Raw genomic sequence first — 24,220 nt, 5'->3', positions numbered from 1 at the left:
AAACACGTCCCATCCTCATGGATTGGAAGAATATTGTGAAAATGACCATACTGCCCAAAGCAATCTACAGATTCAATGCAATTCCTGTCAAAATGCAAACATTATTTTTCACAGAATTAAAGAAAACATCCTATAATTCATATGGAACCAAAAAAGAGCCTGAATAACCAAAGCAATCCTAAGAAAAAGAACAAATCTGGAGGCATCACATTACCAGACTTCAAATTATACTACAAGGCTATAGTTACTGATGTGGTTTGGACCTGTCTCCCCACCAAATTTCATGTCAAATTGTAATCCCCAGTGTTGGAGGTGGGGCCTGGTGGGAAGTGACTGGATCATGGGGGTGGAGTCCTCATGAATAGTTTAGCACCATCCCTTCGGTGCTGTTCTCATGACAGTGAGTAAGTTATCACAAGATCTGGTTGTTTTTAAAGCGTGTAGTGCCAGCCGGGCGTGGTGTCTCATGCCCCATGTGAAAATCCCAGCACTTTGAGAGGCCGAAGTGGGTGGATCACCTGAGGTCAGGAGTTTGAGACCAGCCTGGCCAACATGGTGAAACCCCATCTCTACTAAACATACAAAAAAATTAGCTGTGCATGGTGATGGGCGCCTGTAATCGCAGCTACTTGGGAGGCTGAGGCAGGAGAATCGCTTGAACTTGGGAGGCGGAGGTTGCAGTGAGCCAAGATGGTGCCATTGCACTCCAGCCTGGGCAAAAAGAGTGAAACTCCGTCTCCAAAAAAAAAAAAAGTGTAGCACCTCCCACCTCTCTCTCTCTCACTCCTTCTCTGGCCACGTAAGATGTGCCTAATTCCCTTTTGCCTTTCACCATGATTGTAAGTTTCCTGAGGCCTCCCCAGAAGCAGAAGCCGCTATGCTTCCTGTACAGCCTATAGAACCATGAGCCAATTAAACCTCTTTTCTTTATAAATTACCCGGTCTCGGGTATTTCTTTACAGCAGTGCAAAAACAGACTAATACAGTACCAAAACAGCATAGTTCTGGTATAACAGTAGGCATGTAGACCAATGGAACTGAGTAGAGAACCCAGAGGTAAAGCCAAATACATAGAGCCAACTGATCCTGGACAAAACATACAAAAACATAAATTGGCAAATGGACACCCTATTTAATACATGGTGCTGGGAAACTGGCTAGCCACATGTAGAAGAATGAAACTGGATCCCCATTTCTAACCTTACACAAAAATCAACTCAAGATGGATGGAAGACTTAAATCTAAGACCCAAAACCATACAAATTCTGGAAGATAACCTAGGAAAAACTCTTTTGGATATTGGCCTAGGCAAGTAATTCATGACTAAGACCCCCAAAGCAAATGTAACAAAACAAAAATAAATAAATGGAATCTAATTAAACTAAAAAACTTCCGTGCAGCAAAAGAAATAATCATCAGAGTAAACAGACAACCCAGAGAATGGGAGAAAATATTTGTAAAGCATACATTTGACAATGGCCTAATATCCAGAATCTACAAAAAACTCAAGCAAATCAGCAGGAAAAAAACCCCTACAAATCATCCCATCAAAAAGTGGGCAAATGACATGAACAGACATTTCTCAACAGAAGATATACAAATGGCCAAAAAATGTATGTAAAGATGCTCAACATCACTAATCATCAGGGAAATGCAAAGTAAAGCCACCCTACTCCTGCAATAACAGCTATTTAAAAAGCTAAACAACAATATATGTTGGTGTGGATGTGGTGAAAAGGGAACACTTTCATACACTGCTGGTGGGAATGTAAATTAGTACCATCTCTATGGAAAAGTTTGAAGATTTCCAAAAAAATTAAGAGTAGATCTACCATTTGATCCAGCAATCTCACTACTGGGTATCTACTCAAACGAAAAGAAGTAATTATATCAAAAGGACACCTGCACAGGTATGTTTATTGCAGCACAATTCACAGTTGCAAAGATATGGAACCAACTTAAGTGCCCATCGACCAATAAGCGGATAAAGAAAATGTGGTATATGTATACCATGGAATACTACTCAGCCACAAAAAAGAACAAATTAATGTCTTTTGCAACAACATGGATGGAGCTGGTGGCCATTATTTTAAGTGAAGTAACTCAGGAATGAAAAACAAAATATCATATGTTGTCACTTATAAGTGAGAACTAAGCTTATAAGTGACAACGTATGGTATAAGTGGGTACATAAAGGCATACAGAGTGATATAATGGACTATGGAAAATGAGAAGCAGGAGGGGAGTGGAGGGTGAGAAATAACAATCTACATATTGGGTACAACGTACACTACTCAGGTGATAAGTGCACTAAAATCTCAGACTTTCTTTACCACCATATAATTCATCTATGCAACCAAAAACCATTTGTACCCCCAAAGCTATTGAAATTTTAAAAATTCATTGGAATAACATAAAAACAAAGATAAAAGACAAAAAAGAAGAGAAATTTCAAAATATATATTTTAAAAATCCATATGATCATGACTATACTAATAAATACAGAAAATCATTTGACAAAATTCATAGCATTCATAAGAACTCTCAAAAAACTAGCAATAGTGGGAAATTTCCTAAACTTGATAAAGATTTTCTTAAAAATAACTACAGCTAACATACTTAACAGTGAAAGACTCAATGTCTTCCATGTAAGAACAAGGCAAGGATGTCTTCTCTCACCATTTTTTTTTCATATCTGTGCTGGAAGTTCTAAGGCAAGCAAAAGCAGTTAGGTGATGCCACATAAATGATGGAGTAGGGAGTTCCAATAATCAGTCCAGTCCCTCCACTGAAGCATCCATTAAGCTGGCAAAATCTGACAGAATCAACTTTTTCAAACTCTGGATTCTAATACAAAACTGGCGGCAACCAGTGAAGTGCTTAACGAAAAAAGAAAATTTTTTTGCTTCCTTTCTTATCAATTCCATTTCCCAGGTCACCAATAGCAATGGGAACAGGGACCTGCATTCCTAGTGTGGCTTTCTGATGCCAATAACCATGTTTCCCAAAAATTATGGCTCTGAGTTTTTTATTTATTTATTTATTGAGACAGTATCTTGCTCTGTCGCCCAGGCTGGAGTGCAGTGGTGCCATCTCAGCTCACTGCAATCTCCACCTCCTGGGTTCATGCCATTCTCCTGCTTTAGCCTCCCAAGTAGCTGGGACTACAGGCACCCGCCACCACACCTGGCTAATTTTTTTGTATTTTTAGTAGAGATTGGTTTTCACCGTGTTAGCCAGGATGGTCTCGATCTCCTGACCTCGTGATCCGCCCACCTCGGCCTCCCAAAGTGCTGGGAATACAGGCGTGAGCCACCGCGCCCGGCCTGGCTCTGAGTTTTGACCTGACAATTCCCTAAGGGACTGGTGCATAGGATAAGCTCTTTTACAACCCCTTCAGGCTAGAGTGGCTTTCCAGGTGACATCTGTCAAAAGCATTCAGACATATACTACACATAGCTGTCTGGATCAAGGTGTGGTGGATGGGGCAGGAGCTGGTGGGTGGTATACAGAATCAAACATCTGGAAAGAAGAAAGCTGAGGCAGAAGTTTCTTGGGAATTAATGGTTTTGAAGGGCTACTGCGTATACCGGAGAACCCAGAGTGCAATATGCATGCATGAGGCTGGGAACATGCTCATAAAAAAAGAATGATAGAACCCTAGGCTTGCACCTTTGGCTGATTTTTGGACTCTGTGCAAGTAGGAGGTAAAGACTAAGTCACAGTCATAGATAGCCTGGCTAAGCATTGAAGGAATCCCTCAGCTCAGATCCAATCTGCAAAGACTAGGAGAGTTTTTTGGTTTTGGTTTCTTTTTGGCCCCAGCCATTAAGGCAAATCTCTGTGAAATAACTGACTGCTAAAATAAGAGAAGAGACTTCAGTGACCACACAAGACAAGGAATATAGTATTTGCAAATATAATTTGGAAAAGTCACTAAACAAATGGATGATGGCAAACACCTACAATCAACAACAGCAAACACTGGGGAGGTGGGAGAATCAGCTTTTCACATTATAATATTCCAAATATCCCCCTTTACTTTATTTTATTTTATTTATTTATATATTTTTGAGATGGAGTCTCACTCTGTTGCCCAGGCTGGAGTCCAATGGTGTGATCTTGGCTCACTGCAACCTCCGCCTCCCGGGTTCAAGCCTACTTTCTCTTTACCTCAGCCTCCCATATAGCTGGGATTACAGGCACACCCCACCACACCTGGCTAATTTTTGTGTTTTTAGTAGAGGCGGGTTTCACCATGTTGGCCTGACTGGTCTTGAACTCCTGACCTCAAGTGATCTGCCTGCCTTGGCCTCCCAATGTGCTGGGATTACAGGCGTGAGCCACCATACCCAGCCCAAATATCCCATTTTTAATAAAAAAATTGTATGGCATACAAAAAAACAGGAAAGTATGGCTAGCCAACAGGAATAAAGAAATTAATAGAAACCATCCTTGAGGAAGCCCAGACTTAATATAAAAGGCTTTAAATCACCTGTCCTAAATATACTCAAAGAGCTGAAGGAAACCAAGAACAAAGAACTAGAAAGAACCAAGAATATAATATATAAACAAATAGAGAATATCAATACATAGATAGAAAATATAAAAAGAAATTCCAATAGCAATTCTAGAGTAGGTGTTTAGTCATGAGAGAGCTCCACCATCATGAATGAATTAATGACCCTATAAAAAGGGTTTGTGGGAGTGGATTTGCTCTCTCTTCTCCTTCCACCTTCCACTATGTGAGGATGCAGCAAGACCCACACAAGATGCTGGTGCTTTGATCTTGGACTTCCCAGGTTTCAATACTGCGAGAAACAAATTTCTGTCCTTCATAAATTAGCCAGTCTGTGGTATTTTATTATAGCAGCATAAAACAAAGTAAGATACCTCTTCTTACCACTTCTATTCAATAATGTAATGAAGATTCTAACTAATGGAATAAGGCAATTTTTTAAGGAGAAGGAAGAGAAATTGCATCCAGATTGATAAGAAATAGTAAAACTGTCTTTATTCACAGATGACATGATCCAAATAGTAGTAAACCCTAAACAATCCCCCCAAATACTACCAGAACTAATAAATGAGTTCAATAAGGCAACAAGACACAGATCAGTATATGAATGTCAACTGTATTTAGCAATGAACAATCTGAATATCAAATTAAGAAAACAATATGTTCACAATATTATCAAAAACAATAAAGAGCTGCGCACAGTGGCAAACACTTGTAGTCCCTGCTATGTGGAGGATGGGGCAGGAGGATCACTTGAGCACAGGAGTCGAGGTTATAGTACACTATGATCACACCTGTGAATAGCCACTGTACTCCAGCCTGGGCAAAAGAACAAGACCCCGTCTCAAAAAAAAAAAAAAAAAAAAAAAAAAAAGAATGTAACAGGAATAAATTTAATAAAAGAAGTGTAAGACTTATATACTGAAAACTCCAAAACACTGCTCAAATTATAGATCTAAAGAAATGGAGAGATCATTCCAGGTTCGTGGACAGGAAAACTCAGCATTGTTATCAATTAGCTATCCCCGTCAAAATCCAAGATTTTTAAGAAACTTACAGGCTGATTGTAAAGTTTACATAGAAATGCATGTAACTTAGAGTAGCAAAAACAATTTTGAAAAAGAACAACACTGGAGGACTTATACTACTCATTTCAAAACTTTATAAAGCCACAGTAATCAAAACAGTGTGGTACTAGCATAAAGATAGATATATAGATTAATGAAACAGAATAGAGGTCAAGCAATAAGGTCACCTATATATAGTGAATTTTCAATTAAGGTGCCAGGCCAATTCAACTAAAAAAAGACAGTCTTCTCAACAAATGGTGCTGAAACAATTGAATAGTTTGACGGTCTGACAGTTTCCTAGAAGGTTAAATTTACCATGCAACTCAGCAATTCCACTCCTAGGTATTTCTCCCAGAGAATTGAAAACAGATGTCCACAGAAATAATTGTGGACATTAATGCTGTGTGGCAGCATTAATCATAAGAACCAAAGCTAGAAAAAAAGAATCCAAATACCCACCAACTGGTGAAAGGATAAACAAGGCTGGTGTGGTGGCTCACACCTGCAATCCCAGCACTTTGAAAGGCCAAGGCAGGTGGATCACCTGAGGTCAGGAGTTTGACCTCAGCCTGGCCAACATGTGGAAACCCCGTTTCTACTAAAAACATAAAAATAGCCAGGCGTGGTGGCAAGCGCCTGTAATCCCAACTATTCCAGAGGCTGAGGCAGGAGAATGGCTTGAACCTGGAAAGTGGAGGCTGCAGTGAGCCAAAATCACGCCACCGCACTCCAGTCTGGGAGACAGAGCGAGACTCCATCTCAAAAACATAAAAAAAAAAAAATTAAAATTAAAAAAAAAAAGGCCAGGTGCGGTGGCTCACGCCTGTAATCCGAGCACTTTGGGAGGCCGAGGTGGGCAGATCACCAGGTCAGGAGATCGAGACCATCCTCGCTAACATGGTGAAACCCTGCCTCTACTAAAAATACAAAAAATTAGCTGGGCGTGGTGGTGGGCGCCTGTAGTCCCAGCTACTCGGGAGGCTGAGGCAGAAGAATGGCGTGAACTCGGGAGGCAGAGCTTACAGTGAGCCGAGATAGCACCACTGCACTCCAGCCTGGGTGTGCAGAGCGAGACTCTGTCTAAAAAAAAAAGAAGATAAAGAAGATTTGATATCTATACAAGAAAATACTACTCAGAAATATAAAGAAACAATTGAGCTCAGGAGGTCGACACTGCAGTGAGTCAAGATCACAATGCTGCACTCCAGCCTGGAAAACAGAGGGAGAACCTATTTCAAAAATATACATATCACACCAAGAATGAACCTTAAAAACATGCTAAATGAAAAAAGCCATATTCAAAGGTCTACATATTACATGATTCTTTTAGGGATTAAGTCACCATTTCCCCCAATCACAAAAGAAGGATGTATCAACAAGATATTATTATTATTATTATTATTATTATTATTATTATTATTTTTTTTTTTTTGAGATGGAGTCTCACTCTGTCACCCAGGCTGGAGTGCAGTGGCATGATCTCGGCTTACTGCAAGCTCCGCCTCCCGGGTTCACGCCATTCTCCTGCCTTAGCCTCCCGAGTAGCTGGGACCACAGGCACCCATCACCATGCCTGGCTAATTTGTTTTGTATTTTTAGTAGAGATGGGGTTTCACCGTGTTAGCCAGGATGGTCTTGATCTCCTGACTTCGTGATCCGCCTGCCTCAGCCTCCCAAAGTGCTGGGATTACAGGCGTGAGCCACTGCGCCCGGCCAGATATTATTTTTTTAATGCAGTTTTCCAGTCACAGGATTATTTTTCCCAACTATTTAGGCATCTTCTGCTCTGCCATTCACCATACTCTGCCCTTCTTTCCCCTATACTGAAGTGCCCAAGATAATAAAATAATCATAAGACTACTTAGGGAAACTTATTTGCAATCTTGGGAGATATTAGACAAATGTATTATACCTGAAACCTTGTGCATCTTTTCAGATTTTCTCAACCACCTCATTTCTCATTTTGGTCAGTGACCCTCTACTGGGTCACTCCTCTGCTTTCAGACCTAGTTAAAACACCACACTTCAGGGTATAGTATAAAAAGCTTCCTAAGTAGCTGCCAATGGGCTGGATGATACAACCTGAAAGCTTAGAGAAGTTAGTTCCCCATGAGGACCTATGACCAGTATTTCCAAGACTAATGAGAAGACAAAGACATAGAAGGGTGCTGGGCATATTTTAAGAAGGAAAGGGTACATACAGCATACACAGGGAGTTCTTACATTTCATGATACCATGCTAATGCAAACTTGTTCATACTGGAGCCTTGTTCTTGCTTTGCATAGTTCTCTACCAGGCAAGGCAAAGCAAGGACATGGTTCTTATGTGCATGAATTACTGTAACAAGATGCCAGGCAAAGCAAGGACTACACACACACACACACAACACAGACACATACACGCACACACACTTGGATTTGAGAGCCTGTCATGTGAAATGTGCTCATATTCCATACTCTGGACAATATACCTAGGTAGCTAAAATGAGATCTTGGGTTTAAGAAACTTAGGCTATGTTACTTAAGTGAGATAAGCTATACAGTTTTCTTTTAAACATCTGTTTCTATATCAGTATTTCATTGTAAATCATCAAAAAAAGTCTATAAATAATAAGTTCTGCATTAGGGTAACTGCAGAGGTTCAAAGTTTGCAGTTGCCATTCAAGAGAGCAAAAATGTAACAAAAATTTTTGTTGCCGAGTATCTTGAGCCCCCATGTCTACTAATGGCAGAACACTGAAATTTCATCCATTTAAGAGAACTGTCTTGATTTAAAGCAGTTTTTAGGAGAGTTAGTTTATCAAATTCAAGAGGATCTAAATTTCCAAAGGGCTTAACTCATGTCAGCACTAAGAAGGGGTGTCCTTACTGTTTGGTCCATACTATCTTGAGCTTGGTCCTTGCTGCCTGCCACTTGTAAGATCCCAGTTTCAGAAATGTGGTCTTGCCATCAGCCTCTTACCACTTCATGTTCATGCTCACGTTCAGGGTCCTGCTACAGATGTCAGAGATCCATTGTCTACCATCCTTATCTAAGCCATAGGCTTCTTCCTGATGGCCCCTTAGCACCTTTCCTCTTCCCTCACATTTAGGGGCTTTCCCTGGACTTCCCTATGTGGGATCCTGTGAGGAGAGCTTTTCCCTGCAAGTCTCATAACCCCCATTCACTATAAGGTAGTTCATTTTTCTCATATAATACAAAGTGTGGAGGAGAGCAGATGCTGGCATTGACTCAACAGCTCAATAATGTCAGAACTCTTGGTTGGTATTATTGACCTAACCTACCCTTTGTGGTCACAAGATGGCTGCAGCAGCTCTGATCATCACACAACCACATTCAAACCTAAGCATGATGCAGGCGGGTGCAGTGGCTCACAGCAGTAATCCCAGCACTCTGGGAGCCCAAGGTGGGAGGACTGTCTGAGCCCCGGAGTTCAAGACCAGCCTGGGCAACATAGCAAGACTCCGTCTCTAAAATAGAAAAAAATTAGCCGGGCATGGCGGTGTGCGCCTAAAGTCCAAGTTATGTGGGAAGCTGAGGTAGGAGGATCGTTTGAGTTGGGGAGGTCAAGGCAGCAGTGAGCCATGACCACGCCCCTGCACTTCAGCCTGGGTGACAAAGCAAGACTCTGGGGTGGGTGGGGGGAGGGAGAAGAAAAGAAAGAAACCCTCTCCCTACCACTGCTCTTTACATCTCACTGATCAAATCTGGTCACATGCCTACCCCTAGACAAAAAACTAGGGTAACTTTCCTGAGATCCATACCTCAACAAAATCAAGGTTCTCCCAGCAAGGGGATATTTGGGTAGGCAAGTAACAGTGCCTGCCACAGCACCTCCGTGTCTTTAGCCAGAGCATTCTTCAAGCCTCTTACTGCTGTGGGGCCATGATGTACACAACCCTTCCCTAGAAGCTTTGTGGTCTCAGGTTATGCCCTGGGGAAAAAATGCAGATCAACCATCCCCTGACCCTGGACTCCCCTTAATCCATACAGGTAGTCCTACCATGCCCATGCCGGAGTGTGCACAGGGACCACTTCTCCAGCACTCAGCAGTCTGACTGGTTTCATTTCCTCTCATCTTACTGCTTGCTAGTAACTCTTCTTGGATGGAAAAAAAGACATGGTTGAATATGCATCTTCCTCTAGTCCACTGCATATAACTCATTGTTCTCAGCTCTCCAGGTTTACCTCTTCAAATTTATGCAGAACTACAAAAAATCATTTTCTCTGAAGTAACTGCTTCTGTCATTTTCAGCCAATTTTGGCCTCAAAGCTAAAAATACATTGCTTGGTCATTGCCGAGTTATTTGTCCTTCCTTCCATGGGGCAGTAAGCTAAGACTTTTAGCCTAATTCTCATGATGGAACAACTTCAAAGAAAAGGGAAAAACAAACTGCTTTATGAAAATGTACCATTATGGTCAGGACTTCAATAGTGAGGAAGGCAGTGTGTGCGTAATAAACAGGGAAGTATATGTGAACTCTATACTTTCTGTTCAATTTTGCTGTGAAACTAAAATTGCTCAAGAAATTAACTATTACTTTAAAAAATGCTTTATTGTTCCAGTTCTGTACCATGCCCTGTGATAGAAGTCATATATATTGTAGGGTCCAAGTAATGTGGGAAGCCTCCGCAACTAACCAGCTTTCTCTGCTCCTCTGCTTGCAATTGAGAACAGTCCCACACAACTCTGGCTGAGCCTCATCAGACTCCCAGTAAAAATTTCTGAAGCCCAGGGTCAGGAGGAGTGCTGCCTGAGGCCACTTGGTGTTTTTATGCGTGTGTTTCTTTAAATGGCAGGAGTGGAACAGAGCTTGTCAGTCTTTGCCAAGTTTTTTTTTCCTAATGCCGATTACTGCAGATAACTATCTGTGTTATTTCCTTTCTCCCCTCCTTACTAGTGGGACCCTGATTGTATTCAGCCTGGCAATCAGTCCTGCCAGGACCACTTTCCAGGATTCCTTGGTCTAGTCTGTGATAGTTCCAAGGGATTACACGTAAAGGAGTCACTAGGTGGCATTTCTTGAGAAAACTAAATGAATTCAACCATGAAAGTGTCCCTTCTGCCTTTTCCTTTTTCCATCTTCATGAATGGAAAAACGATGTGGCCAGTTATAGCAGTCAGTTGTTACAGAGGTAACCTTGAGAATGGAAACCATGTGTTAGGGCTGGAAGAAAAGCTAGAAACAATCCAGGACATTGGTCACGAAGCTTCCGTATCACTGGGGTACCTCATTTCTACCCGTGTTTCTGATGTTACCAGTTCAATGCAGTTACACCAACCCTGCATGCTTACTTATGGATCGTTTTTAAGTCAAACTAAAATAAGTTATGGGTTTCTATCAAGACGTAGGATTTCAGAATCCCAAGGAGTCTGATGCTTCCTTCAGGTCAGCCATTCAACCAGCAAACAAAACATTGCTCAGAACAAAGATTGATGACCAGTCCTAAGAGGGCCCACCTCCTTTCCCAGCCCTCCCCATAGGACCCCAACAACAGAAAGCAAAGTAGGAAATAAAATGGGGGGAGAGCAAGGAACCTAGAAAATTACTTCAATGCAGTAGGAAAAAGGCTAGCTGATGTGACTCAAGTACTTCAGTAAAAATGGTTAGACACAAATTTAGAATACTTTAAGTGAAACTAGAAACACTTTTTTTAAGACGGTCTTGCTCTGTCGTCCAAGCTGGAGTGCAATAGCGCAATCTCTGGTCACTGCAACCTCCACCTCCCTGGTTCAAGCGGTTCTCCTACATCAGCCTCACAAGTAGCCCACCACCATGCCAGCTACTTTTTATTTTTAGTAAGATGGGGTTTCATCATGTTGGCCAGGCTGGTCTCGAACTCTTGACCTCAGGGGATCTGCCTGCCTTGGCCTCCCAAAGTGCTGTGATTACAGGCGTGAACCACTAGGCCAGGCAGAAATACTGATTTTGAAATTACCCCAATCCTATCACACCTCATTTCCTTGCTCTTTTCCTACGCATCTTCGCCTAAATCAGTGCACTTGAAATTGATGCAATTTTGCCACAACTTAAATCTTCAACTTTAAAGAGCTGTACCATGTAAGGTACCTTAGAAAACATACCCAACCATCTCAATTCATAAAGGAAATTTAAAGCCCCAAGTATGAGAACATCCCTAGAACACGATTCCTTCCTTCCACTGGAGCAAGGGGCTGGGCAGCAGTGGGGCAGGATGGGAAACTCCACTGAATTTCCTTTCAACCTTCTCACCCCTGGAGACTTTTAAATGTATTATTGCTCATGATCAGGCAACGGTGGTTCCCACCTGTAATCCCAGCACTTTGGAAGGCCACGGCCAGTGGATCACTTGAGGCCAGGAGTTCAAGACCAGCCTGGCCAACATAGTGAAACCCTGTCTCTAATAAAAATACAAAAAATTACCTAAATCCTGTCTACTCTACCCAGGAGGTGGAGGTTGCAGCATTGAGTTGAGATCACACCACTGCACTCTAGCCTGGGAAACAGAGTGAGATTTTGTCTCAAAAAATAAAATAAAATACTACTGTTCATAGTAGTTGGAAAAAGATGGAATGCTAATGCACAAATTCCAGTCTCATTCCTAGAATGATAAATGCTCAGACTAGACTAGTGAAATGAGAGATAAGAGTTTTTACAAGGTAGTGTCTGCTTGAGCAAACTCAAACAATGATTACTCAAGTAAAGAAAGGAGGCTGTCCTGGCCAGCACTTTGGGAGGTAAAGGCCAGAGGATAATCAGGAGTTCAAGACCAGTCTGGGCAATATGGTGAAACCGTCTCTACAAAAATAAAATTAGCCAGGCATGGTTGTGTGCACCTGTAGTCCCAGTTACTAGGAAGCTTGAGTCCGGGAGGTCAAGGCTGCAGTGAGCTGTGATCATTTCACTACACTCCAGCATGGGTGACGGAATGAGACCATCTCAAAAACAAAACAAAAAGGAGGGTGATCCTGAGCAGTTAATTGTACAAAGTCGCACAAGTGTTTACAAAAATGGAAGAGCTGGAAATTGCTCGTGTTAGCTTTATTAAAACATCTGTAAATGACCATCCAATCACCAAATTATTGCTAATGAAAAATGAAACTAAGAACAAATCATAATTACAAATGAAAAATGCATCTAATACTGCAAGGATGGGGATAAGGGTTAAGGATGACTTAAAAAGCACAAGTTTTGAAGTATGCAGTGTTTTTATTCAAAAGATGTATAACTTTTAACAAAACATGTAACACCATTACCCAGTCAAGACAACCACTTTCATTTTATTGACCTTCCAGTTCTTGTACATATTAAACAGACAAATCACTGTTACATACCATAATGAGCAGCAGCTCAATTACCCATTCCCAAACCATGCAATTCCACCCCAGCCGCCCCAAATTTTAAATCCAGAAGACAAACCTAGAAAAGCGGCAAGATAAATATTTACAAACATTGTAGAAAAACAGCAATATTTCAAGTTTTGTTAAATTCTTTCCTTCAGACATAATGTAGACATGGAGGAGGAACAGCTGAGAGTCTCTGCATCACAGAAAGAGAAACCTGAGCAAAAACAAAACCATGCTTTCTAAACTTTCCAGTGACACCAAAAGGGAGAGACACTAGCAACTAAGTGTACTTCAGAAGTCTCAAATTCTCATTAGTTGACTCTCAGTTATCAATGTCAGCACCATGCTGCAGTTTATAATCACTAACGCAAACACTGCTCTCTTTGATATTCTTGCAATGTTTTCATTTGAAAAAACCTACAGAAAGAACTCTGCTTACACCAAAGCAAAGTAGCAAGGAAACAGGTTATCGGTGAATAATAAGGCCCTAAGAAAGGCAGCAGGTCGTATAGTTACCTCCTTGTGGGCAAAATCCCTGCCCTAAAACTATGCAACCTACTACCTCTTCCTAGGAACCCATTTTTTTTTTTCTTGCTGGTCTTCTACTTGGCAGATGCACTTCAAATTAACCTGTTAAATTAGGTCATGTTCTTTGAGTTTTGTTTCAAATTCAATCTAATCAGAATTCTTTAACTAATGCTTTTGAAAAGTTATCTGGCCATATGACCTTGGTAAAAAGCCACAAATACATGTGCTTAAAATCCAACCTCAAGTCACAAACGAACAAGAAAGTAATGACATCAGAGGATGTAAGCCAGTAGTCTAATACTCAGCCCACCACGTATTACTGGAGTCGCTGACTTTTAACATTTAATTACCAATTTTTTTTTTGGACAGAGTCTCGCTCTGTCACCCAGGCTGGAGTACAGTGGTGTGATCTCGGCTCACTGCAACCTCCGCCTCCTGGGTTCAAGTGATTCTCCTGCCTCAGCCCCCAGAGTAGCTGGGATTACAGGCGCCCACCACCACGCCCAGCTACTTTTTTGTATTTTTAGTAGAAACAGGTTTTCACCATGTTAGGCAGGCTGGTCTCGAACTCCTGACTCAGGTGATCCGCCCACCTTGGCCTCCCCAAAGTGCTGGGATTACAGGCATGAGCCACCACGCCCGGCCTAATTTTTGTATCTTTATTAGAGACTGTGTTTCACCAGGCTGGTCAGGATGGTCTTTAACTTCTGACCTCAGGTGCTCCACCCACCTCAGCCTCCCGAAGTGCTGGGATTAGAGGTGTGAGCCATGGTGCCCAACCCAGTTACCAACATTTAAATATCAAATTTCATAAAATCTCCACTCTCTTCTGTTAACTGGAAAAGTAGGTGACAATGTATATAAACCCTGCTTGCTACCTATCAACCAGAGCAAATTAATTTACTATATTTGCCAGTTACAGCTAGCCCCTCCTGGGCCTCTGATGGTATTTCAGTTTTTGACCCCTGAATTAAAGTAAACAGAAACAAATGCTGATCATGAATTTTATCATCATTAAAAACAAGCTTTCAGAGATAGTCATTCTCTCCATAAAGGCATTTTTAAAGTTTTATTTCGATTTACTTACTCTGCTTAGCTAATAACAATGTCCTTATGTAATTAATAAAATATATAAATTAATTTTTCTCCAGGGCTTAATTATTAGATGAGGATATGTTTCCAACTGAAGGTGGCAACGTTATGCTGGAAGAACATGTCAGGAAGACCACAAAATTTCATGACTGTACTTGCTACACTTTCAGCAGAAGAGTTATACATATTTTCAATTCAACAAAGATTAAGCCAAAGAGAATTCTTAGAACATTCCCACTCTTCTTTGGCACATCAAAAGGCAACAAATGTCATTTTCTCCCATGTTTTTATGTGCAGTTTAGAACAAAGACCAATTATCTATGCAGCTCTCCACAGTGGATAAAACAAAAAGCATACATTTGGTCCAGAGTTAAGTCACCTGGGTTGGGCCCATCCAAGGAAGTTTGATGTTTCTACTCTCATGAAAAGTACGAATGGCACTGCACAGTGATTATCTTAGATATTAAGGATAAACACAAATTTCTCCTTAAATTTCCATTTATTGGAAATGATTGGAGGGAGGGAACTTCTCCCTCACCTCCACACTGCCTCTTTTCCAACTCTTCTTCCAACACAAAATAGTTTAAACAGCAAGCACTTAGAGAGCTTTTAGCCTTGCTTGTTGATTAAAGGCCCAAGTTAGTGTATGGTTCGCCCATCGGAGGAAAGCTAAAACATGGGCCTTCATGGGTATTAAAATTGAAGAAACCTTTTCCAGCATTTTTTCTATTTTCTTTAAAGTAACAACCTATGGACTTCCCCATCTGACATTTTCGAGTGATCCCACTGTGTGAATGAAGGACTACTTCAGGGTTTGAGGGCAAAGCTGAAATCTTAGCAACTTAACAGTGAGCAAAGGTAGAACCCAGAGCCCATCTCTCCTTTTCCAGGCTGCTGAGTAAAGTCTGGCTCAATCAACCTATCAATGAAGCAGTGCTTACAACATTCTCCAAGACCACCCAAAACCCAAACTGGAAATGAATCATGACTAATCTGACTCATTTTGGCTCACACAGTGCCCTTCCAATTTGTATTTACCTTTACCACCCAGGACCTCACCTTGGACATGTGTACCAGGATGTAAGGCAATAAACCTATTCACAATTCCAAAAGGGCCTGGTCCTCTATGAAGATTTCCTGAAGGCTACTTACTTTCTCTACTCATTAAGATTTTTGCTTAACTTCAAATTTCTGAAATATACCATATGTGAAAAATTTAAATGTTAATCTGTGCCTACTGTACCACTTGAACAGAGAAAATTAACTGATAAACTGTAAATACAAAATGTCAAAATTAATTCTTCTGAGTTTTAATATCATCTAAATAAAAACAAAATAATGCAGCAAGTCTACTCCTCAGGGAAGGCAATAGATTGTATAGTTATCTCCTGAACAGGGTAAAATCACTACCCCACAACTATACAATCTACTACCTCACTCTGATAGAGCAATGTTTTCTTCTGGAATGGAAAGTACAATCTCTTTCAAAAGAAAATTTCAACATAAAATTATCAGCATAAATCAAAATAAAAAAACACATTTATTCTGACACAGAGAAATAAGACAAGAAGCAAAAGGTTTCCCCACCCCCATCCAGTGTACTTGCTACAGACTTTATCTCTAAATTAATTTATTTCCAGGCCATAAACAAATGCTGCACTACATCTCTTTAAGACAAGTTAATCTTAAATATTGTACAATTAGTTAACTGACTTTCTATCAGACCGCCTGGATGCAGACTTTTCTATCACGTTAGGAAAGACAGTAGATTGTATAGTTATCTCCCAGTGGTGGGTGTGACCCTAAAACTATACAACCTACTACCTCATCCCACAGTGAAGAGAACATCCAGGGTGAATGATGAAAAGGAATCACAGTTGAGCACCACAGGAAGGCTTTTTTTCCTCCTCGGTAATCCTGGTTTCCTGTGTGAGTGACAAGAAAAATAGTATTAGACCATTTTCATTCACTTACGTTGAAAATGAAGTTTAACTGAACATTTTGGCTACATGCATAATCTATGCTGTGGTTTCATTTCCTGTATTTCATTAATAGTATTTTAAATGCTTGGTTATCTGAATCCGCTCCTAAAACCATGTATTTACAAGATTCAGAAATCACCCTCTTACCACCACCTTTTACTATTATTAACTGCTGGTTTTCTTATAGTTCCTACAAATAAAAACGCATGAAATAACTTATCCTTCAAGAAACAACAAAAAATCATTACAGAAAAACACGACAGCCTCTAATTAAAAATCCAATGACTTCAAAACCCAAAAGTCCTGTACATCATGCATAATCCAAATGCACTAACATACAACGAGATAATATAAAAAACACACACAAATAGAAACTAATTTTTAAAGGAACCTACTCATTTATCCCATGCGAGCAAACACTAAGTGGTCTTATTAGGACTAAATCAAAGATAATCACCTGGATCTGATTCAGGGTCAGGATACTTTCCTTTAGCTAGGAAGGTAATATGTGGATTGAAGGCAGAGTCCAAAATCTTTAATAACACCAAGTAATCTAAACTGTATTATTACTCTTTAATTTACAGGCTTCATATTTAGGAGGTAGCTACTACAAAGATTATCTTTTAAGATAGGGACTAAATTTATTTTGTAGTGATTTAGTAACCAAAAGCACTAATTTTTAAAATTACAAAATGTAATAAAAAAATACGGCTCAATATAATAGAATTTAAAGTCTAGAAATAAACCCATACATGGGTCAACTGATTTTCAACCATGCCAAGACAATTCAACTGGGAATCGTTTTTTCAACAAATAATGCTGAGACGGCTGTATAGCCACATGCAAAAAAAAATGGATTTGCATTTTTTGTAAATTGGTGTGCAAAACATATATTAAAGTAACTTAAAACAACCTAATTTAATGGTGAACAAAATATTTTAATAGATATTTCACCAAAGATATGACTCATAAGCACAAATGGCCAACAGGCACATGAAAAGATACATTATTCATTAGGATGGCTAATAAGATTAATAAAAGTGTTGACAAGGATGCGGAGAAAATTGGAACCCTTAGATTGCTGGTGGGAATGTGAAATGGTGTAGCTGCTTTGGAGAACAAAACTTGTAGACAAGTCAAACAGTTGTTGTTAAGTGGAATCAGAAATACGTATTTTGTCTGTCTCCATTTGAAGATCCTGGCTGGCATACAGCTCGTAAAACCCTCAGAATTTCCTAAGTGATGAATGTCTGTTTAATGCTACTGAGTCGATTGGTGGCTCCTGTAGTTTCAGGAGGGGGATAGTCACCAGAAAGACCAAGGTGTGATTAGAGGGGTGGAACTTTCAGCCTCACCCCTTAACCTCCAGGTAAAGCAGAGAGGACAGAGAGTAAGCCAATCATCAAAGGCCAATAATGTAATCAATCATGCCTAAGTATGAAACCTCCATAAAAACCCCTTAAGTGTCAGGGTTTGGACAGCTCTGAGTTGAAAAACACATCTTCATGCCAGGAGGTTGGTGTAACCCTAACTCCATAGATACAGAAGCTCCTGTGCTAGGAACCCTCCCTGACTTCAGCTTAAGGACCTCTTCATCTGGCTATTCATTTAAATCCTTTATAATAAACCAGTGATAATGAGTGTCTTCCTGTGTTCTGTAAGCCATCCTAGCAAATTACAGACCCAGTGGAAGAGGTTGTGAAACCCCCTAATTTATAGCTGGTTGGTTAAAAATTCAGGTAGAAACCTAGGACTTAAAACTAGCATCTGAAGCGGGGGCAGTCTTACGTGTTTGAGCCCTCAACCTGTGAAGTTTGTACTAACTTCAGGTAGTTTCAGAATTAAATTTAATTGTAGGACACTCTGTTGGTGTCGAGTTGAAGAATTGATTGTTGGTGTCAGAACTGGTTAGCGATGAGTAAAAAACAGTTCACCATATGACCCAGCAATTCCATTTCTAGGTATATACTCTAGAGGACTGAACATGGCTGGGTGTGGTGGTGCAGGCTTATGGTCCCAGCTGAGTTACTCAGGAGGTTGAGGCAGGAAGATTGCTTGAGCCTAGGAGTTAAAGGTTACAGTAAGCTATGATCACACCACTACACTCCAGTCAGAGCAAGAGAGTGAGACCCTGCCCCTCCCCGCAAAAAAAAAAAAGGGCAAGAGAACTGAAAAAACGTGTACTTGAATGTTCACAGCATTACTCATTTGGAGTCAATAAAAACCAGGGTTCAAATCCTGGCCCTACTACTAATTCTCTGCCACTGAAATCTTGCAAAAGAAATTTAGCCGAAGACCCTCAGCTTTCCTAGCTGCAGTATCAACACGTCTGTAAGAAAAAGGGAAAGATTTATTAATACCATATATCCAAAATATGTAAGGTCCCACTACTTCATCATCTCTAGATGAAAACTGGTGGTAAGAAGCTTAATAACTTGCCCCAAATTAGAGACAGTACTGCATCACTAAACTATACTACATTTGAGACTATTTCAATTCTACAAGGCCAGGTTATGCAAAGTAGGAACTCACAGACACACTTGTCCCTAACGTCAGGCCCTTTATAAGCCAAAATATTTCCCATGAATCAGCACTGTCCTTACTTTTATTTTTTATTTTTTTGAGACGAGGTCTTGCTCTGTCACCCAGGCTGGAGTGCAACAGTATGATCTTGGCTCCTGAAACGTCCGCCTCCTGGGTTCAAGCGATTTTCCTGCCTCAGCCCCCCCAAGTAGCTGGGATTATAGGCATGCACCATCACGCCCAGCTCATTTTTGTATTTTTAGTAAAGATGGGGTTTCACCATGTTGGCCAGGCTGGTCTCGAACCCCTGACCTCAGGTGATCTGCCTGCCTGCCTTCGCCTCCCAAAGTGCTGGGATTACAGGCGTGAGCCACTGCACCCGGCCTAGTCCTTACTTTTAAAACAATAACAGCCAAAAAAAAAACCAAAACCAAAACCAACCAAACAACAGCAACGAAAAAAAAAACAGCTAAAAGAAAAAGCATCTGGTACTTCTACTACAATCCTCAACCTCCTACCGATTTTCTCATTTAAAACATGTTTGAATCCTCACCAAACATTCAAAAATACATTTTTTCCAACCTTGGTGTCACATGCTTACTTTGTATTATTCTTTCTCAATCCAGTTATGTAAATAAATACCATATTGCTAGAAAGCATTCTGGTAATTTACATACCAAGTGCTATTAACATGACCCTCAATTTTTTGAAAAGTATATGTATATAAGTAATCCAATAAATAATATTGTTCACAAACCAATACTTACTCTACTATGTTATTTTATTATATACATGAACTGATTTTATAATCTAATGGTTCCCAGCCTGCAGTTTAGAAAACACTGATTACAGCAAATGGTGGAAACTAAAACCAAACAACCGAGCAATGTTCAGTTAGGGCCAGCTCTCATAAACACTGAACATAATCCATGAATTTATGGATTACAAGAACCCATGGAAATATTCATTTGGAAGTTAATTAAAAGCCCTAACTAACTAATCACAACTACGTAATGCTTGCGTACTGGGAAAGAGTGAGTTGATAGCTAGTATACATTTAGGACTTGAAATTTTTCTGTCTACAGTTAATGCTGGCTCCCCATTTACTATGTCCTTGGACATATCATCTAATTTCTGGGCCTTTGTTTACTTCTTAGGTAGGATACTACTAGCTAAAATTATCAGAATTTGAGCCTTCTGATAATTCTTTCTTAAAAAGTAACAAAAATACTTTTATATCCACTTTCTATCCTTATTCACATACTACCTCAATCTGTAGCTGGAACTACCCTCTCATTAAAAGTTATGGCAACTGGCCAGGCACGGTGGCTCATGCCTGTAATTCCAGCACTTTGGGAGGCCCAGGCGGGCGAATCATGAGGTCAGGGGTTCGAAACCAGCCTGGCCAATATGGTGAAACCCCCTCTCTACTAAAAATAAAAAAATCAGCCAGGCATGGTGGCATGCGCCTGTAGTCCTAGCTACTCGGGAGGCTGAAGCAGAAGAATTGCTTGAACCTGGAAGGTGGAGGTTGCATGGAGCCGAGATCATGCCACTGCACTCCAGCCTGGGCAACAGAGCAAGATGCGATCTCAAAAAAAAAAAAAAAAAAAAAAAAAATTACGGCAACTGGCCAGGCACAGTGGCTCACACCTATAATCCTAGCACTTTGAGAGGCCCAGGCGAGTGGATCACCTGAGGTCAGGAGTTTGGGACCAGCCTGGCCAACATGGTGAAAACCCATCTCTACTAAAAATACAAAAATTTGCAAGGCATGGTGGCAGGCACCTGTAATCCCAGCTACTCAGGAGGCTGAGGTAGGAGAATCGCTTGAACCCAGGAGGCAGAGGTTGCAGTAGACCAAGATCGCACCATTACACTCCAGCCTGGGCAAGAAGAGCAAAACTGTCTCAAAAAATATATATATAATATAATAATAAATTATTTAATTAATTAACTTATGGCAACTAAAAGTCAAAATTCAACTTACACAAAATGTATCTTCATTTCATTCAGCTCAGCATACCAGTACAGGAAAATGGTTAAGGGCAATGGTTTCAGGGTCAAGCAGCCAAGCAGCTACTTAGTGGCTGTGTTCTCTCATCGCCATTTGGGGGAACTGTAACAGCCACACCTCATGGGGTTGCTGTCAGGACTGGGATACATGCAAAGATATTGAATGACTGAGAAATTAACTCAACAAATGGCAACTGTACTTAATAAATTAATTTGACAAACTATCCTAACACGAATTTTACCTTTCCAGATATACTTGTGATAGTTAAAAATATTATCAATTTAAAGCATGCTACAAAGCAGGCAAATCTATTAGTTATAGACTTGTCTATATCTACATTTACATCAAGTAAGTTTTCATAACTAAGTTATTAACATTCACATTCCTAATTTCATTTTTGTAATGAATTTGTTTCAAATTGACATAAAAATTATTTTTATGGTGCACATAAAATAGGTTTATATTATAGCTAAATCAAGTTAATTAATGTATGTACTAACCCCACAGACTTATTTTCTTATGGTGAAAACACTTAGGAACACATTCCTAACTTCAAAATATTTTTTAAAATAGCCTCTAATTTCTTAAAACACACTAAACTTTAGTCGAAATGCAAGCATACTCTACCTTTTAAGCACTTAATATCTAGTAAGTTTAAATTTTCTGAGCTAAGACATTTCCCTACACTTTTACATTAATTTAAGTACTCCTAAAACAAAGTAGCTCAAAAAGTTCACAAGTAAACTATTTCCTCCAGTCTCATTTTTGTTTCATATGCTGTAATCAAATACAAATCAAAATTACAACACTGGCTACTTTAACAGATTTCTTTCAATCTCAAATAGTTGAATTATCAACAAAATTATCCGACAATGATGCAGGCTGAGTATTACATTAATAAGCAAACTCTCCAATAGTATTTTGCTCCCTTCGATAGAGCATGTGCAACACATGAGATAATAAATTCTTTACATTTATAAGTAAGTTTCTCTAAAGAAATTTAACCTAATTTTAATTTAAGATCTTATTTCCTACTCTATGAAACATCACATTAAGTCTGAAATGGCTAAGTACTAGGTCAGGTTTCCCAAAAGGACTATTCCTTATTTCCTTTCACTCTTAGACACATAGCAGACACTTAAGATAGTCTTGAAGAATATCAAACTTGGCTGGCTTGTTCTGCTTACTGACCATTATACATATACCATTATTTCTCAACCCTTTAAAAATCTTCTGCCTTCCTATCCTCCATTATACTGTTATGTTCCTGGGTTGAAAAAACCACTATGTAGTCTACACATCCACAAGCCAAGAAAAAAAGTAGGGTGTAATTATTTAATCTAGATTCCACAGTTTACTATAATTAACTGTATCCTTAGTAGGCAATTCACAGTCTATACTGCACAACAGTGAAATCATTAAGAAATGAATTCTAAGCATTCGAGAATTATATATTTGGCTAATAAAAATATGGGGTGGGTTTCTCAGGTGACCAGAAAAGTACTGTAACTTCCTGTTAATGAAAAATTCACACAAAGTAGAAAAGTATCCTCAGGGGATTGCTTCCAGGATACCTCCTTCACCCAGAGGAAAATCCTCAGATGCTCAAGTCCCTTATAAAATGTGGTGTCATATTTGCACGTAACCTACACACATCCTCCTACATAGATTACTTACAATACCTAATACAATGTAAAAGTTATGTAAATAGTTGTTATACTGTATTATTTTTGATATTATTTTTGTTGTATATACTTTTTTCCCCCAACTATTTTCCATCTGAGGTTGGTTGAATTTAAGGATGCAAAAATCCTTGGACAGGAAGGCCAACTGTGCTTAACAGAAGAGCAAAATGCTCCCAACTTGTATTCATTACGTTATGGTAGAACAAATGATCCAAAATGTCTTATTCTTAGAGAAGCAAAAGAGACTTAAAGGTATAGCTGTCGGCTGCCTCAAAATACTTAAACCTTGTATTTAGAAAGGGCCTAAGAAATCACCTGATTCGGCCAGGAACCCGGTGGCTCACACCTGTAATCTTAGCACTTTGGGAGGCTGAGGAAGAAGGATCACTTGAGCTCAGGAGTTGGAGACCAGCCTAGGCAACATAGTGAGACGTTGTTTCTATTATTAAAAAAAAAAAAAAAAAAAAAATCACCTAATGCAATTTCTTCACAATTGAGATGAAGCTGTGGAGACAGAACATTTTTGGCTGTTTATCTGAAACTACAACTATTCAGCTAGAGAAATCTAATTAAAAAAAATCTAATTTTTTTAAAAACAGTGCACTAGAACTGCACTGTTCATTTGGTAGCTGTTAGTCACATGTTGCTACTGAGCACCTGAAATGTGATTAGCCCCAAGTGTACGTGCTGCAAGTGTAAAACAGTCTGGATTTCAAAGACTTAGTACCAAAAATAGAGTAATGGCTCTCATATTTTGTCTGTTTATTTAATGAAGTCCATTCTTAAGTGATCATACAACGCTTAGAACACCTACACAGGCAAAAAGCATATAATGATCAGTCCTGACGTCACATTAAGCAATGCTGACAACTCATTACTGGGGATTCGGATTCTTCTAGTCTCATCTAGACATGGGTAAATAATTGGCAATAAATATTATGGGATGGAAAAGACCTCTTATGGTCTAAAGAAAAGCCTCACAGACTATTAAAAATACTATGATTAAAACGCATACTGGTCATGGATGGCAAATTTACTTCCCAACTTGTGAAACTAAAGTGAGTGGCTCATGTTCCACCAAATATAAACAGCCCATTTAATACTCGTTAAAAAATATTAAACTATAATACTTTACACAATGCTATAAACGAGAAAAACACCCTACAGAAGTTTTTCAACTTTTGACACTCAGCTTCACAGGATTATTTTACAGGAATACACACGTGTCGAGCTGAATCAACACGCTATTTTGTATTCAATGGAATATTTTCTACTTTTTAAAAAATTCGGATCACCACCCACTAAAGTGACTTCATGACCCTGTAACTCAGGACCTACAGTTTGAAACACTAGTTTGGCGCTCTTAACACTCGGTAATTCCCATATGAGTAGTTATCATACTATCTTAGCTATTAAAAGTACACAATGTCTTGTGTGCTGCTCTCTAAACCAAGATATGTCTAGTTAATAACAGGA

The 24,220-nt window shown here is 39.6% G+C and overlaps 1 long non-coding RNA gene and 1 other non-coding gene across 2 annotated transcripts in view; one reads left to right on the top strand and one right to left on the bottom strand.

The window, feature by feature from the left end:
* The window catches only part of LOC134756887 (uncharacterized), an 83,017-nt gene extending 67,259 nt beyond the window's left edge, over positions 1-15,758 (top strand). Inside the window, exon 4 of the long non-coding RNA XR_010130289.1 lies at positions 14,597-15,758. This is a non-coding gene — a long non-coding RNA (uncharacterized lncRNA). The remainder of the gene's footprint in view (positions 1-14,596) is intronic.
* Positions 15,759-15,884: 126 nt separating this feature from the next.
* MIRLET7F (microRNA let-7f) lies at positions 15,885-15,994 on the bottom strand. Its single transcript, NR_106286.1, has one exon. It is a non-coding gene; the product is annotated as a microRNA let-7f (primary transcript).
* Between the last annotated feature and the right edge of the window lie 8,226 nt (positions 15,995-24,220).

Source organism: Gorilla gorilla, chromosome 13, assembly GCF_029281585.2.
Source record: "Gorilla gorilla gorilla isolate KB3781 chromosome 13, NHGRI_mGorGor1-v2.1_pri, whole genome shotgun sequence".
NCBI lineage: Eukaryota > Metazoa > Chordata > Mammalia > Primates > Hominidae > Gorilla > Gorilla gorilla.
This window is presented reverse-complemented; position numbering and strand designations above follow the sequence as displayed.